Genomic DNA, 12,103 nt, shown 5'->3' with positions numbered 1-12,103 from the left:
TAAAACAAAACATCAAATCTATTTATATAAAGTATTGTTTAATCATTATCTACGTCGCAAAGTCGTGTTCCGTAGTGACGACACGTGTCCTGCTTCTTCCAAAACGCTGAGCTTTATTAATCTGAATTCAGATGGGCTTTTTTCTTAGGATATATGGGCTTTGTGATATTGTTATTTGTTGGGCTTCCTTTTTCAAAAAACGACACTTCGTTTTCATCTTCTCTTCGCGTCGCCTAAAAATGTTTTTTTTTTCCGACGAATGCTTAGACCGTTCATCTAACCAGCGTCGAACCTCCATCAGTAATACATGAAGCCATTGTTTCCAGCGATAGCCTGTTAGAACCCGACGGTGGTGTCTTTCGATTGACTTCCAACTCACCGACAAATAAATTCTTGGAAACGTTACGAGAATCAGATTCATCCAATCGTCGTCTTCAACGACCTCATCAACAACATCTCACCACTCCTCAATCTGTCATTCAATGTATCCCCATTATTGCTATTGTGTGAATCATCCACTATAAATAGGTTATCTCATTGCATCAAAACTCATATTATTCATTCCTCTCCATCATATAGATTTCTACACGTTCTGACTAACTACGCTCTCTTCCTTGCCGACTTGAGGGATGGTTGGACCACCACCGTGGAGGTCCGCCTATTTTGGGAGCCGAGGTACGTGAAGCGAGGATTGAGCTTATGTGTATAGACATGCTCATACTAATGCAAAGGTACAAAACTCATGATCTTCAATCTATTTCTTGAAAAGTTTTAAATTCTTGATTTGAATAATGATAAAGGTTTCCATTTAATATAAAGAGTATGTTTTGTCCTGTGAGATTCATCAGTTGTTTCTCCTCATTAATTATCTTTTAAAGAAATCTGTCCTGGAAAATTGCTAATTCCTCTGTCCTCCTCACTGAATTGAAGTATGGTTATTGTATCTCCACCATCAAGGTCCTCCTCCTAAGGTTCAGGAATGTGAATGCTCCTCCTCGACGAAAAGGTAACTCCAGCGTTTAAATCTTTAAATATTCGAGAGATGATTATTGTTTGGTTTGTTGATTCTGTTTCACTTTGTTCAGGAATTGATTATTAAACTTTTTATCCAAATATTTCTGTAAGACCATTTGTTCTGGTCTTGATTATCTTATTTTTTCCCCAGTAGCTTTCTTTTGTTTATTTCTTCAGTAGCTTTCATTTAGCTTATTCTAACTTCTCTATCTTCTACTTTTCTCCGCCGTGAAATGGGGAACTGTCAGGCAGTGGAGACTGCAACAGCGGTGTCAGAACGACCACACAGTAAATCATATAGATTTTACTGTACAGTGAGCGCAAGTGAGGTGGTTAAGTTTACATTCTTTGGAACTTGCAAGTAAAGGGATGATGGTTTGACCAATCACAGTTTGGGTGAGTCTAGAGCTAACTCATCCACGAGTGCCACATAATATGTTGGTGTGAAGAAAATCGAGTCCATAATGGTGTCTGAGCTAAATGCATATGTCCTCAATTCTCCTCGGTATGTATAAACCGTTTCTGGTCCACCCTTCTATAAGTTAATATATCTTTTGAGTTTGTAACGTCTCTAGCTGCATTGCGCAATAGATTGATGAGTTTCTCTGCATGAACAAAATTGAGAGCATTGAGACAAGCAATGGATGGAGCTTACATGTGTGCCCTGCATCTGCTCAGATTGTGACAAGTTAGCGGGAGTGGTGAGGCCCCAGTGAACCAAACACCAACAGTGCTACCGGGAGTGGTGAGGCCCCAGTGAACCAAACACCAACAATCAATGAAACCACAACAGTTGCTCAATCAACTCTTGGAAGGACCTTGGCATGGGAACCACATGTTGCATCAATGGAGAGTGCACTAAAAAAATCACGCAATGCTTAGATATATAAGAGCACCTCCAATGGGGATTTTTCCCATCGGGGTTCTTAATATGTGTGTTATGTATATATATATATGTATATATATATGTATATATTATATATGTATAAGTAACTTTGGGGTCATAGATAAGAGCACCATTAACCCTAGTTCTTAGCCATGAGTTTTAGCAAAAGAATAATTAAAAAATCAGTGGATTCCACTCACTTTTTAAGAACAGCCTTTTCCTCCTCTTCTGTGAGGGCCGAATCTTGGGTGTTTTTTGGACTATTCGCGGGTCCCACCGACACGTGGTGGCCCGCGATTGGTTCCATTTTAATTATTTTTTTTTTATCAGACAAAAAAAAACCTACCTATGAAACCGTGCATGGGTTAATGGCCCTGTTCGGGAACGCGCTAGACGCTAATCGGGCGGTCGGGAATCGGGGATTAATCGAAAATTATACGGGGCAGAATTTTTAGAGTGTTTACTATGTTATAAAACATGTTAATCTTTAATTGTGTATAACATTAATACATTTTCATGTTTAAGATTGTATAAAACACACAAATAGAATATATAAACTTAATATAGTGTAATTTTCATCAAAATTATGAATATAAATGATATTTATAAAATTTTAGATCAAACAAATAAACAAAATATTATTAAAAAAAAGCAATAAAAAAATAGATTAGGCGGTCGCCTAGGCGGCTAGGCAGTCATTTAAGCAGTCTAGGCGGAGAAAATCAGAATATCTGATTTTCTACACCGATTTGGTATAAATTGGGGTGGAAGAGTGACGCGTAGCGCCCAGACGGCTAAGCGGCCGATTTTTAGAACATGGGTTAATGGTGCTCTAAGGGTTCTTAGAACATGATTATCGGTGATTTGGGTTTTGGGTTTCTTAAATTTATTTTTTTATTTTTTCTTTTTGTCTGATTAAAAAAAATAAATTAAAAATGAACCAATCGTGGGCCGCCACGTGTCAGTGGGGTCCGCAAACAGTACAAGAACCCAAGTAAAGTCGACTATTGTTTGGTGACTTCTGTCACTGGTTTTTGTGTGTTTTGTGGGTCCCTCCCCTCTAAGAAACTCTTAAACTCCCCCCGATAAACATGGTCTTAAAAGAGGGTTTTAAGAATTTTTAAGAACCCTTATTTATGGGGTTCCACAATAATTATGGACCCCACAATTACTTATACATATATAATATATACATACATATATATATATACATAATACATATATTAAGAACCCCACTGGGAAGAACCCCCATTGGAGATGGTCTAAGTTACCCATATAAATAGTTTTCTTGATTTCTATAGAGAAATTGTCTAGGATAGACCTAAAAATATTTTTGTCACAAATATAGACCTTAAAAATAAAAATGACCAAAATAGACTTAAATATTTTATCGAAAAAGTAAATATATACTTATACCTTAGGGTTAATTAATCTAGACATTATGGTTTATAGTTAAGGGTAGGCATGAGCGTTCGGGTACCCGTTGGCGTTCGGGTCGGGTTTTTTGGATTTCAGTTCTTTTTGATAACACCTCCTAGGTCCCATTCTAGTAAATTTGCAAGTACGGGTCGGGTTCGGATATAACACATTGGGTTCGGATCAGTTTTGTATCACATCATAGAACCCATAAAGTAACCATATATCATTCGGATTCGGGTTATATCAGATCGGTTCGGATATACCCGAAATAAAATCTAAAATTTAAAAGCAAAACATAAGAAATATATACTTATTTATATATAATTAAGTATTTAAAGTAGTTATTTAAATTTTAAATACTTATTGTTAGATACCATATAAAAATAAATATGAAATTGAATATTTGAAGTATATATTCATGTTTCATATAATTACATTGTATATTAGTTTGGACATTCTAACCGGTTTCTTCGGATATCTTTTCGGATTTTTTGGTTTTTTCGGGTTTTCGGGTTACCCGTTCGGGTTCGGTTAATAACACTTCGGGTTTGGATATGTTTTGTACCACTTTACGAGATCCATTCGGGTATTTTTTATATTTCGGACCGGGTACGGATCGGATTTTTCGGTTCGGGTTCGGTTCAGATTTCGGATTATGGATTTTATGCCCAGGCCTAATTAAGGGGTGTGCTTTAGGGTTTAAGGTTTATGGTTTAGAGTTTAGGGTTTAGAGTTGATGAGTGGGTTTTTGGGATAGGATTTCGAATTTTTTTTTTTTTTAAATTCAAAATAAAAAATGCTATTTTTGTCATTTTAGTTTTTGAGATCTATTTTTGTGACAAAAACTTAAAAATATCTATTCGAGAGAATTGTCATTTTCTAAATCTTTGTTTCCATTGTTTTTTTCCGAAAACATGTATGTTTTTAGTTTCACTTTTTAATAACAAAGAAATAACATAATTTGAATATAATTTAATTTCAGGTACGCAACTTATTTAATCAATAAAAGCAGATTTCAAATTTATAGACTCCTTTTGTTACGAAAAGCAGATATTTTAAATAAATTTGATGATGGGTCCAAAAACATCAACTTAATAATTATTAACACTAAAACGAACGAATTATTGGTATTGTGATTTGCTTTTTTTTTGGATATTGTATTTTAGTATTTGATTTGTTTCGTAGAGTTACGGATATCCAGATTTTTTGGTTCAAATCAAAACGGAAAACGAATCGAATCGAATCAAAATTTATGAATATTTTGCTCAACTTTATCCGTAAACAATAAAAATAATATATATATATAGTTTGGCTTTTGATTCGTTATCTATTTTTATTCGAACAAAAAAAATCCAAAGTTTTATTGGAACAATGTATGTGAGTTTTATATTTAAAAAAAACGCAAAGTAAATACAGTGTGAACGCGTTAGCATACTTATTATCAAATCACTGTGAAGCTGTCACGTGTTTATTATAGTGTGAATGCATTTATTACAATGCTTCTCTTTTAATATATAAGAGATTTTATCACTTTTTTTGTCCACCTGAACCTATAGCCGGATATGACGACAACCAGCCATGGTTATGCGACAAATATATTAGTAGGACACCTAAAACAGAGCATCCCATAAATAGAGGTACAGTAAGGTGAAGTTTATTCGTAACCATTTAACAGATTATAGATACAACACAATCTCTCAAACAGCTGTATTATGTAAGTAATGTTTTACACTAAAGTGAATTAGTCAAGGAGCGCGTTAATCAATCTAAGACGAGTAAATAAATGGGCACTATGAACGAGGTGATGAAAAAACATCATATACTCACCTTAACCACATCTTTAGATGTTCGAAAGATATCAAATCACCACTGTAGTATACCGGTACGTTCAACATGTCAGAAATACATATGAAGTCGGCAAATAACAAACCACGACCTAACAGTATGGCTTTGCTTCACTTTCTTACTCATATTTAACCTTCAACTGAAGCTTATTTAGATATCAGTAGAGAACTTTGTACTATATGACAATTTAGGTGTTTGCAAGAATTAATCTTTGCAAGACATTAAGCAACATTGTGTTAGGACTCCACATCTTATCATTCATATTATAAAGCTAGGAGTTTTTAATCTATCTGAGGTTCAGTATCCTTTTATATGTTACGCTTGCACTTCGTTGATACTTTCAGTATCCTTTTATTTGTTACGCATGCACTTCGTTGATTCTTTCGATCTATTAGATGGAAGAAATCTAACATTTGATTGCATTAAAAAACTTAATCTCAAGAGGGAGGGTGACACTTCGTTGAGACTTTCAATCTCTTTACAAGGCGAGAGTCATTGTTTTCAGCAACTCGGTATTTTCTCACCAAGAAGCATTGTTAGTATATACATAAAAACAAAAGGCATTTGTAATAGATTGATGATATAATGATCATGCAAGTCTATTTCGTAGATCATGTGTGAAAAACTTCCAAAGACAACTATAATATCGTTTTTTTAACCACAATACAAATTTGTTGTACTTTGTTAATAATTATTTAGATCACCAACCAATTCTGAAAATTACAGTATTGTGCAAATACGATTATGTGATTCGAAAATAATTATTTAGTTATACATTTGCAAAGAAGATGTAGGAAAAGGAGGAACAAATTTTTTTGAAAGATAAATTTCCTAATCTTACACTATTAAAAAGAGAATATGAAGCCCTCTTAAGCTGTCCACGTCAGCGAAAAAATTCGCAACCAATCATTTGTCCATGTCATCATGGATGTTGAGTTGTTGGGCCACAAATCTGTGCTGCGTAATAGGCCATTTAGCTTTAATGACCCATTTGTTTTGCCATCTTCTTATTCCAACCTAATTTTGTTACGACGTCTACAGAAAACCTTCCAGAACTCACTGTCTTCCTATCTCCTCCGTATAACGCCTGCGACGGCTATAATGACGAATTAAAGCTACTTAATTACTCCTTCAGACAAATCGGCGTCTAACTCTCCACATCCCTCCTCTTACTCAATCATAACGATGCCTCCTCAAGGCAAAAATCTATTGCTCAGATCCTCAAATTCATTCCTAGCTTTATGGCAAATCAAACGGCAGTTACCACCACCCAAGTTCATTCTCCACTTTTCTTCAGTTAGGTTTCATCAGGAGCGGGAGATTCCCAGTTGCTTTTTAAGCTAATCTATTTCTGGAAAGCTCGCAATAATTCCAAAGGAGGCATCCTTCTCGGCCTTGAGATGCTGATGATGGATGAAGAGGTACATGTCTATATTTCAATATTATGCTTCCGATTTCATACACGTCTCTGATTTTTTCTAATAGAGAGAGAATATGTTAACAAAATTATATCCTGAAACTCAACACCTAAGAATTTTTTAACGTTAAGAGATAATTTTTAAGATTAGCTAAATAAGTGACCATCTGTGAATACGTTAATGGTTCTCAATATCCTTTTATGTAGTAACTAAATACAGAATTGTTCACATTGAAATCTACTACATATTTCACATTTAGTTACTACATAAAAGGATATTGAGAACCATTAACGTATTCACAGATGGTCACTTATTTAGCTAAATTATTAAATGTAGAGTATTTTAAATTTTAAGAAAGATTTTAACCTGGTTACGAAAAGATTAATAGAGACATTTAATATGTTAACATAAATTAATGATATTTCAAACAAATAAATATATCAAAACAAATAAATCTTACACTATTAAAAGGAGAATATGAAGCCCTCTTAAGCTGTCCACGTCAGCGAAAAAATTCGCAACCAATCATTTGTCCATGTCATCATGGATGTTAAGTTGTTGGGCCACGAATCTGTGCTGCGTAATAGACCATTTAGCTTTAATGGCCCATTTGTTTTGCCATCTTCTTACTTCAACCTAATTTTGTTACGACGTCTACAGAAAACCTTCCAGAACTCACTGTCTTCCTATCTCCTCCGTATAACGCTTGCGACGGCTATAATGACGAAACAAAGCTACTTAATTACTCCTTCAGACAAATCGGCGTCTAACTCTCCACATCCCTCCTCTTACTCAATCATAACGATGCCTCCTCAAGCCAAAAATCTATTGCTCAAATCCTGAAATTCATTCCTAGCTTTATGGCAAATCAAACGGCAGTCACCACCACCCAAGTTCATTCTCCACTTTTCTTCAGTTAGGTTTCATCAAGACCTGGAGATTCCCAGTTGCTTTTTAAGCTAATCTATTTCTGGAAAGCTCGCAATAATTCTAAAGGAGGCATCCTTCTCGGCCTTGAGATGTTGATGATTGATGAAGAGGTACATGTCCATATTTCAATATTATGCTTCCGATTTCATACACGTCTCTGATTTTTTCTAACAGAGAGAGAATATGTTAACAAGATTCTATCCTGAAACTCAACACTTAAGAATTTTTAACGTTAAGAGATAATTTTTAAGATTAGTTAAATAAGTGACCATCTGTGAATATGTTAATGGTTCTCAATATCTTTTTATGTAGTAACTAAATACAGAATTGTTCATATTGAAATCTACTACATATTTCACATTTTTATAACAAATAATTATTTACAAAATAATAAATACCAAAAGTTTAATATTGAAAATAAATTATGGCTTCAAAACTCAAAGAATTGCTGAATCATTTTATTGGTTATCAAAATTTACAGATTTAAGTATTCAAAATTATTGCACATTTATAAAATTATATATTTATATGAAATAAAGTTTATTTACCTATATTTCAAAAAATAATTCAAAAACAATTAGACGATATATAAGAAAATATATAATATACGTAAGATGATAGAATTTTTATATTATTTTATTAAATGTAGAGTATTTTAAATTTTAAGAAAGATTTAAACATGGTTACGAAAAGATTAATAGAGATATTTAATATGTTATCATAAATTGATATTTCAAACAAAAAAATATATCGAAACAAATAAATGATATAATATTAAAAAAAACTTAATTTTTTTTTTAAATCTAAGGTTTAATGTTTATAGACAAACAAACCGCGCGTAGCGCGGTAAAATCTCTAGTACCCTTAAAAGTTATAAATTTAATGGCTCAAAACCAAAATAAAATTCAAAGAAAATGTACATGTAAAATTTATTTTACATAAAATTAAATAAGTAAGATAAAAATATTCAGATTAAACTACTCTTTAATTATTTTATATGTTTTTCATCACTCAATACATAATTTTCATTTATAAAAAAAATAAAAAATTCTGAGTGGTAAAAGTTTAAATCTGTTAAACAAAAAAAATAAAACCTACATTTTTGGAAATTTCTAATGATTCATGTTTTATTAAGATTAATATATATTATATATATAATACTGAACTCAATAGAAAATTTAATTAAAATAAATATTATAGAAAAATCCCGAGCGTAGCCCGTGCCAATCCTAGTCTATCTATCTATCTATTATTATAAAATAGTGTTTTGCTTTCTCCTCCTTGCGCCACATAGGATTCCACCTAAGAAAATTGAGCTCTGACGTTGCGACACGTGTCCCGGCAGGTAGAGCACTGCATTTCATTAATCTGGAAATCAATTGAGTCAGGCTTTATCTATTTTTGAGCTTTCTGTTACACTATTGCCAAGCCCCTGGCGAACAAAGCTCCTCTTCTGAGCACGCATTCATCGCCAGTTAGGTTTTCTCACCGTTTTCGTCCTCAGCCATCTTGGATACATATTTTGTTTACTCGGCCTGACTATTCAGTTCGCTTGGGATCCTATAGCGTCCTTTAGCTTTCTTTCCATCCAAAGAAACTACACCAATTACGGATCCATCCATTCTATGTAGTACGTAAAACAATTAATTAGTTTGGAAAAAAAAAAGTTAATTAGTTTGGCATGTTGTCTAGAAGATATGATTTGACCTCTCACATTTCCAAGCTACTTATGCTGTAACTGTCAAGTAAATGCACCTCAACCATCAGTCTTATGTATATAATCAGACCCATTGCAGTCGTACATTCCTTTGCATATATATATAAATATATATATCTTGATTTCGTCAGAACTGCTTTCAGTAATGATGAATAATACATCTAGAAGTGTCGCAGAATCTGATACTGGCGATCTGGGTGTTAACACGGGAAGAGGTTTGGGCGCCGACGCTGACACAACTAACGTTCCCGATGTCACGAAAGTCTGTAGCTCAGATTCGTGTAGCTTATTTATATTCTTTTAGAAAATAGGTTTGTCAAAGAAAGTCTTACAAATTATTTATAACAATTTATACCACAACATCATGTTGCATAGTTGAGTTTGTATCATCCGTTCAACATTCCTGTACATGCTTATTACATTTTTGTGATCATACAGCAGTTTCAGCAAGAGCATCTCGACAAGCCCGTATGCTCAGACGATCAACAAAACTGAAGCAGCCAATCCCATTAGGTTAGTCACTGTCATATTCTAATCAGATTTTTTTTTTGATTATCAGATACATAGTAGATTAACTCATTATTTCGTTCTTTAGCTAACAAGCAACTAATGAAAAAACTTGGAAGAGGAAGACCGTGTATTATTTCAGGTACATCCAGGGCCGGCCCCGAGATTTAGGGGGCTGTAGGCGGTTTTTTAAAAATTACAGCTAAAAATTTTTTTTTGGTAAATTTAGGGACCTAAAAAAAAAATTTTGGGGACTTTTTTCTATGTAATGTTTTCCAAAATTTTTGGGAGCCTAAAGCCAATGTTTCGTTAGGCTTTGCCCAGGATCGGCCCTGGGTACATCGATCAGTCTGAAAAATTGTTCTTAATTATATATATATACTGACTCCATAAACACCAATGTTCGCATCCCTTCAGAAGCATCTGTTTCAGCCAACGCTCTCCTTGACAATAATCACCGTCCATGGCTGTCTCTTACTTACCTCTCCAAATTGGATACACTGCAGACCATCCCTAAGGAGCAATACATAGACTCAGGTATAATCGTGTGTTGTTTTAGCATAGTTATTTATATTTTCTCAGTAAGCAACCACTTGAAAAAATTTGAAAGATAAATTTCCTAATATCTTTGAAAGTTATAAATTTAATAGTTCTAAAGCCAAAATAAAATTCAAACAAAATGTACATGTAACGTTTTATTTTACATAAACTTATATAAGTAAGATAAAAATATTCAGATTAAACTAAGCTTCAATTATTTTATGTTTTTCATCATGAGATACATGATTTTCAATAAAAAAAACAAATTTTGAGTTGGAAAAGTTCAAATCTGTTAGACAAAAAATATTAATTAAAACCTACATTTTTTGAAAATTGTCTAATGATTTATGTTTTAATAATATTAGTATATATATGTATATATAATACTGAAATAAATAAAAAATAGAATTAAAAATAAATATTATAGAAAATACCCGAGCGTAGCATCCCCGTTCCGCGGTCTGAGCTGAATCAGTCTAAGGACGAGTCAGTTAAATCGATCAGACGACTTAGTCAGGATTAGACTCGTCGTGTAGAACAGTGTTGGTCAGTTAAGACAATACTGTAGGTCCGGACATGGTAGTTGAGCATGTCAAACTGAGCTGGTCGGATTCATACAAAGTAGTTGGACTTGTCTTCTGAGATCAGTTAGTCTATGTACAGACTGACTGGACATACGTTCTGGCGGGAACTGAAACTGAGCCAATCATGTATTGATAGGCCGAGTAAAATGGTGGGAACGGTTATCTGGCGGTTACTGGAATTGTGAACTGTCAAACGGTTATAAGACAGTTACAGAGGCAGTTCCAGAACAGTTGCGAGAGCAGTTAGCAACTCAGTTTGGAATGGTTATCGGGTCGGTTACCGAGATAGATATGGAACTGCCGAGAAGTTAACTAGGAACTGCCGAGAGCAGTTACAGTTACAGACGGTTTTGGGCGCATGAGCGGTTATGACTGTGGAGAAACCGCCCATGTGTTTCCCTTAAGTGGGATTTCGCGGATCATAAAGGGGGACACGGTTGGGGGGATACAGAACAGAGAGAGAGAGAGAAACTGATGGAGAGAGACGGAGATCGCCGAAAAGGATCGATCGGATTCTGATCCGACTTTCCTAGAGTCGAGCGATGGTGTGTTCGGTGTGGTCTGAGTCGTGCCAGACAGACTGCAGACTGAGCAATGGTTCGCGATGTACTTACTGCGGTATACGGTGGTTACAGTCCATGGGACGGTGCGCAAGCCGTGGGAAAGGGACCGGCGGCTTAGTCTGTACTGACGAGGGCCGTGTACTGATGGATCGCGACGCATACTAGAGCCTGCGGTGGTTAAGATCGAGAGGCAATCGCTGCGGGACTGGAGACAACGTTTCTGTTGGGTTCGATGTCCTGATCTGATCAATCCCGATCGAATACTGAGTACGGATTTGGGTGTGATGTGTGCGATAGCATATGCTATCAGTCTGTTCGGATGAACTGAGGGCATGAGTAGGCCTGGGCGTTCGGGTACCCGTTGGCATTCGGATCGGGGTTTTCGGGTTTTCGGATTTTTGGGTTTACGCTTCTAGGTCCCATACTTAAATTTTATTAGTACGGGTCGGGTTCGGTTCAAAATTGTATTGCATCATAAAACCCATAAAGTAATCATATATCGTACGGATTCGGGTTATATCGGTTCGGTTCGGATATAACCAAAGTAAAAAAACAAATTTTTTGAAGTAAAACATAAAGAAAAACATCTAAATTAAATAAAAATTAATCTATCACATATAAAATTGATAAAATAACAATAAAATGTTAAATCAAGCATGAAAACAAACATCATTTGTAAA

At 34.6% G+C, this 12,103-nt stretch overlaps 1 long non-coding RNA gene across 2 annotated transcripts; it reads left to right on the top strand.

Annotated features, from left to right (window-relative positions):
- The first annotated feature begins 228 nt into the window (after positions 1 to 228).
- Positions 229 to 1,873, top strand: LOC106292824. 2 transcript variants are annotated; one of them, XR_001260264.1, is made up of 5 exons: positions 229 to 484; positions 580 to 731; positions 931 to 1,006; positions 1,263 to 1,519; positions 1,606 to 1,873. It is a non-coding gene; the product is annotated as an uncharacterized LOC106292824 (long non-coding RNA). The 2 variants fall into 2 exon arrangements; XR_001260263.1 differs by having other exon boundaries at positions 229 to 731.
- Positions 1,874 to 12,103: the final 10,230 nt, after the last annotated feature.

This window comes from Brassica oleracea, chromosome C5, assembly GCF_000695525.1.
Source record: "Brassica oleracea var. oleracea cultivar TO1000 chromosome C5, BOL, whole genome shotgun sequence".
In the NCBI taxonomy this organism is placed as follows: domain Eukaryota; kingdom Viridiplantae; phylum Streptophyta; class Magnoliopsida; order Brassicales; family Brassicaceae; genus Brassica; species Brassica oleracea.
The sequence above is the reverse complement of the archived record's forward strand: the minus strand, read 5'-3'. Positions and strand labels throughout refer to the sequence as shown.